This window comes from Phacochoerus africanus, chromosome 15 (genome assembly GCF_016906955.1).
Source record: "Phacochoerus africanus isolate WHEZ1 chromosome 15, ROS_Pafr_v1, whole genome shotgun sequence".
NCBI lineage: Eukaryota > Metazoa > Chordata > Mammalia > Artiodactyla > Suidae > Phacochoerus > Phacochoerus africanus.
The window spans coordinates 55,197,216-55,203,547 of record NC_062558.1 but is presented as its reverse complement, the minus strand read 5'-3'; positions in this window follow the sequence as shown (position 1 = coordinate 55,203,547).

Sequence of the window (6,332 nt, the reverse complement as noted above, 5' to 3'; positions counted from 1 at the left end):
ATGACATTTAGGTTTAGCTCCAATTCCTATTTATCAACATTTTGAGTAATTTAATCTCAATCTTATATTTTTGGGACAAGGGAGGTTGAAGGGAGCAGGGCCACCACTTCCTAAGATCATTCAGGAGTTCTTGAGGGTTAATACATGTTTCCCAGGACATTTAAGGAAGACCATATTAGTTTCCTGTAGCAGCTGTAACAAATTCATACAAACTTTAGGCTTGAGACAAAAGAAAAGCTTTTCTGACAGTTCTTATAGCCAGAAGTCCTAAAGCAAAATTGTTAGCAGGGCAACGTTTCCCATGAGCTCCTAAGGAGGATCCTTTATTGCCTCTTCCAGCTTCCAGTTTGTTGACAAGTCTATTGGCTTGTAGCTGCATCACTTCGGTCTCTTCTCCTTCTTCATGTTGCTGTCATCACCTCTGTGACTTCTCTTTCTGTCTTCTTTCTTCTCTCCTCTTTCTCTCTTTTTAAAATTGAAGTATAGTTGATGTACAATGTTGTGTTAGTTTCAGGTGTACAGTATGGTGATTCAGTTACACACACACACACACACACACACATACACACATTCTTTTTAAGATTTGTTCCCCTTATAGGTTATTACAAAATATTGAGTATAGTTCCCTGTGCTATATGGTAGGTCCCAGTCTCCTAATTTTTACCTCTCCACCTTTCCCCTTTGGTAACCCTAAGTTTGTTTTCTATGCCTATGAGTCTGTTTCTGTTTTGTAAATAAGTTCATTTGTATCATTTTTTTAGATTCCACATAAAAGTGACAACATATGATATTTGTCTTTGTCTGGTTTACTTCACTTAATACGATCATTTCTAGGTCCATCATGTTGCTTCAAATGATATTATTTCATTCTTTTTTCTGATTGAGTAATATTCCATTGCTTATATGTACCACGTCTGCTTTATCTACTCCTCTGTTGCTGGACATATAGTTTTCTTCCATGTTTTGGCTATTGTGAATAGTGTTGCTGTGAACTCCCCTTTCTCTTATAAGCATACCTGTGATGACATTTGGGGCTCACCAAGATAATCTAGGATTATCCCCTAATCTCAAATCCATAACCACATCTACAAGAATCCTTTTTTCTAATTAAGGTCACATTCACAGGCTTCAGGGATTTGACATGGATAGTTTTGGGGAAGTTATTTTTTTGGCCCACCACAAGGATGTCCTGGTTTTTAGTCTGCTTTTGCACTATTGAGATGCAACATTGTCCCAGAGTGCTTGGTCCTTTTCAAAGCCAGCACACAGATCTTCCACACCTTCGTGTTAGGGTACTGCCAACCCAGCTCCCTGTCATTCAAGAACATTCTACTCCCTCAACCCTCTTCAGTTTCCAAGATCATTCTGCAGGGCCTAGATGTCTTCACTGCAAGCCCTGTCTCTATTCTCCTCTGTTTACTCCTCTGAAAGAACTAGACTCCCAAGCACACTGACTCTTGCTGGCTGCAGAGCACAACCTAGAGGGCTTGCATGAGTCACTGGCCTCAGCCAAGAAAGATGTGAGCTGATAAGAAATAGAAAAGACTGAGCTGCAGAAAGACTAAAAGACATGGCAGAAAGGTGCTAGCCTGTTGATCCTTGAAGATTCTGGAAAACAAGCCAGCACAGACAGCAATTACTTATGATGACAGATAGGAACAAAGGCAGGAAGAAAAAGAAGATGACGATGATGATAGTGGTGGTAACAGCATCTCCCTAATATAGACTATTAATTATTATCATATTGTGTTAAAGACTTCTAGAGGCATGTCATCGATTCATCATCAAAACTTGCCATTTTATATAAGAGAAAACAAAGATTCAGAAAGATCGAGTAATTTAGTCAAGGTCATCCAGTTAATAATCTAGAACCAGGACTGGCACTAAGATCTACATGCCTCCATAGATTGTAGTTCTTGACTAATTGTGAAGGGTATTGCTTTTCTAGAAAAGCCATTGTTTTGTTTTAGTTCATATAGCTGACTGATCCAAATATTTTCCCCACTGCCTTTATAGGTTCTAGGAACCTAGGAAACCCTTTAATAATGTGATATGGGCACAACTCATCCAGTATTCCCATTAAAGTTCTGAACTTACCACTTTTGCATCCTGAGAGGTTAAGCTACTCTAGGCAAACAATGAATGTCCCAAATCATGGAGGAAAGAAAAGCTAGAAAACACTACTGGCTTTGCAAGCATCACTTTCCCTTATTAGTAAGAGAGTTTGGGACTTCCCTTGTGGCACAGTGGCTCAGATCACTGCTCTGGCGTGGGTTTGATCCCTGGCAGTCCAGGAACTACCACATGCTGTGTGTGGGGCCAGAAAAACCATGGTCGTATATGCGAGTGCATATTTGCAAAGCCTGGAGGAGCCCCCATTGAATGTCAATACTGCTTTACACTTGCTCAGTGGTGGGAAGATGGTTGTTCTTTTTCTTCTTTCTCTATTTTCCAAATTTTCTATAATAAACATGTACATGTCTAAACATTTCTAAAATGGACATTGATAATAAGAAATGCAGAAAATAAGTTGCTGTCTCCTCCAGGGCGCTTCCTGTTCCTGCTCAGATGCTGTGATCCCCTCTGGGGCCCACAGTGGTGGAGCTGATTTGGGGAGACCTACTTCCTGGGTTTAGGCATTAACTGTTCAAGTTGCACGAACCCTATGGGTGGCCCCAGCAGTTCTAACTTAATCTCTCACAACTCATATCCATTCCTTTCGCAAATCCTGCAGGCTCTATTTGAAGATATAGCCCCAATCTGATGATCTTCTCTCCTCTCTACCTGTAGTAATTTAGACACCGCTTCCCTGGAGCACACAACTGCCTCCCCACTGCTCTGCCTGCTTCTCCTTTCCCCTTCATTTCATTGACCACAGGTCTAAAGACAGGTGAAGTGAGCCTTTGGAGATGGAAGTCAGGTCACCTCACTCTCTTACTCAGAACCCTCCAGGAGCCCTCACTCAGCATCCGTGCCTGCCAGGACTTGATCTTTTCCTCACTTCTTCCTACAGCCGCTGCTTCCTACAGTCTGCCCACTTCCGGTCTCCTTGTTTTTCTCAGAGGCCCCGGCATGCTCTTGTTTTTGTGCTTGTCTACCTCCAAACATTTTCCTCCAAATACCCACCTCTTGATCTTTTAGGTTTATGTGTGCTCCATTGTCACTTCTAAGAGAAGTGGTCCTCGACCATCTCACATAAAACTAGGTGTCGGTCCCTTCTCCCTTCTTTGCTCTATTTCTCTTCAGAACATGTCTCTCTTCTGCACCTGGAATGGTGCCTGGTACATGATGCTCAGTACAGTCTTGTTGATTAAGTGAATGAATGAATGAATAATTGATATGAATTTACTGTTACACAAAAATGGTTGTGCTTTTGTTTCCTTTAGAGGAAATGAAGTCATTGCTGAGTTTTTTAGTCTCAGGGACAATGTTCACCTGAATGACCTAGAAAATTGAGATCAAACTCTATCTTGACCCAAATATAACAAGAACTGCTTTGATTTCCTTCCTTATTTTGTCTGGGACAGCCACGCCCTAGTTTGCTAAGATAAATTAGATTTCAGCAAAAAATGCAGTCATGGATCACTGGCCTAATGAATGCTAAGTAAATGAAGTTTCCATTTTATCTCTTTTTAAAATGAAACCTTGGATTTATAGTCAGAGCTGTTCGTATATTTCAAATAGACAACTGTTTATGTGCCCCACATTATTTAAACAGAGAGCTTTTGTTTTAAGTCTTAAGTAATCCTATTTATATAGTAAATGCTTTGTCTAAATATCCAAAGAATTCCTGATTCTTTTTTTATTCGTCTTGTATGTGAGCTGAGGTTTGCCTCTTCCCTATTTTGAGGGTATTTTCCTCAATTGTATTTGAAAAGATGGAATTTGTCTTATGTCTTCACCTGAGTCACATCTTTAGTGGCTATTGCTTTTCACTTCATATTCTATTTCTTTAATCCAAGACAAAAGTAAAATATTAAATAATTAACTGGAGGAGTTTTCTTGTGGTGCAGAGGGTTAAGGATCTGGCATTGTCACTGCAGCGGCTCGGGTTATAGCTATGGCACAGGTTCATTCCCTGGCCCAGGAACTTCCACATGTCCCAGGCATGGCAAAAAAAAAAAATTAACTGGAGAGAGATTTCATGTTCATGAATCAGAAGAATCAATATTAAGACACCAGTTCTTCCACCCTGATCTGTGGATTCTACTCAATCTAAATGCAAATCCCAGAAAGACTTTTTGTGCATATTGACAAATTGATTCTAAAGTTTATATGACAAGGCAAACGAACCAAATAACCAAAACATTCCTGAAAAAGAAAACAAATTGGAAGGCTGACACTATCCAACTTCAAGACTTAGTGTAAAGCTATAGTAATTCGGACAGTGTGGTGTTGGCAAAAGAACAGACAATGAGATCAATGGAGGAGAAGGGAGCCCAGAAATAGGCCCACATAAATATAGTCAACTGATCTTTGATGCAGGAGAAAAGGCAACACAACAGAGAAAAGTATTTTTTCAACAAGTGGTGTTAGAACAACTGCATGTCCATGTGCAAAAAAACCCAGCAAAACAACCTAGGCAGAGACCATACAGCTTTCACACAGATTAACTCAAAATATGCCTTTAAGTACAAAGTGTAAAACTAAATAAGTTCAAGAAGGGAAACAGGGAAAAAGTATAGTGACCTTGGGTTTGGCATTGAGTTTTTAGATACACCAAAGGCATGATCTGCAAAGGAAAAAAATTGATAAGCTGGACTTCATTAAAATTAAAAACGTCTGCTCTATAGGAGACACTGCTAGGGGAATGAAAAGACAAACCACAGACGGGGAGAAAGTATTTGCAAAACTCCTATCTGACAATAACTTGTACCCCAAATATACAAAGAAATCTTAAAGCTCAACAATAAGAAAAGAATCCATCTTTTAAATAAAGCCAAAACATCTGAATAACTACTTCATCAAAGAAGATATACAGATGGCAAATAAGTATATGAAAAGATGCTCAACATTGTTTGCCATTATGGAATTGCAGATTATAACGATGAGATAGTTCTTAAAATGACCCAAATACCAAAAAAAAGTGATGGTAACAAATGTTGAAGTCTTTCCACCCTCTACTTAAAAAAAATTGAAGTATAGATGATTTACAATGTTGTGTTAATTTTTGCTATACAACAAAGTGATTCAGTTATACATATAAATATATTCTTTTTAAAATTTTTGTATTCAAGTATAGTTGATTTACAATATTGTGTACACATTCTTTTTTATATTCCTTTCCATCATGGTTTATCTCAGGACATTGAATACAGTTCCCTGTGCTACAAAATAAGACCTTGTTGTTTAGCCATTCATTATGTAATGGTTTGCATCTGTGAAGTCTTTTTTTGTTTGTTTGTTTTGTTTTTATTTTGATCTCAGTGTGCAGTGGCTTGATGTGGGATCTCAATTCCCAGACCAGGAATTGAACCTGGGCTGCAGCACTGAAAGCACCAAGTCCTAAACACTAGATGCCAGGAAACTCCCAGTGAAGACTTTCTTAATGTGTATTTACAATATATTGCATACATTGTATATCCATGTGAGAGATGAAAAAGAGAATATTTGCACTACAAAAATAACCAATAAAATTACTCAAGAATAATAACATGAACATATCAATAGGAGAAAAAATATATAATCCAATGTAGAAAAGTAAGCAAAAAACATAAAAAGGCATTTCATCTAAGTCAAACACATATGGCTAACGAATACATAAAAAAAGTTTATGCCTCAGGGGAGCATAGCATGTACACAATTTAGACTATTTTATACCAATGTGATTATAAAAATTGTCTGACAATGCCAAGACTTAGAGATAAAATGGTCATTGGGAAATTCAAGTAGCACAACCACTTGGAAAATACTTTGACAGTTATCCTGTCCATTTGAATGTTTGCATATTTGTAATTCCACTTGTAGGTCAATACTCAAGAGAATCTTTAGCTGTTGTGCATCAAAACACATACACAAGACTGTTCATAGAATTGCTGTTCTAGAGAGTGAAAAAAAAAAGAAAACAACCAATGTCTTCTGACAAGAGATGAGATAAATCGTGGCCTATCCACTCAATGGAATGTCGTACCACAGAGAAAATAAATGGGCTCCAGCCACGCTCCACAGCGTGGGTGGACCTTGGCTAGGCAGAGTTACGTGACCAGCAAAATTAAACAGTATGTTGGTTAGACATAGATATAGATGGGATAAAAAAGGGGAAAAAAAGAGTAGGAATGATAAACTCAAATTCAGTGTGTGAAGTTCTTGTACAGGCAAGCAGGGAAATAGGA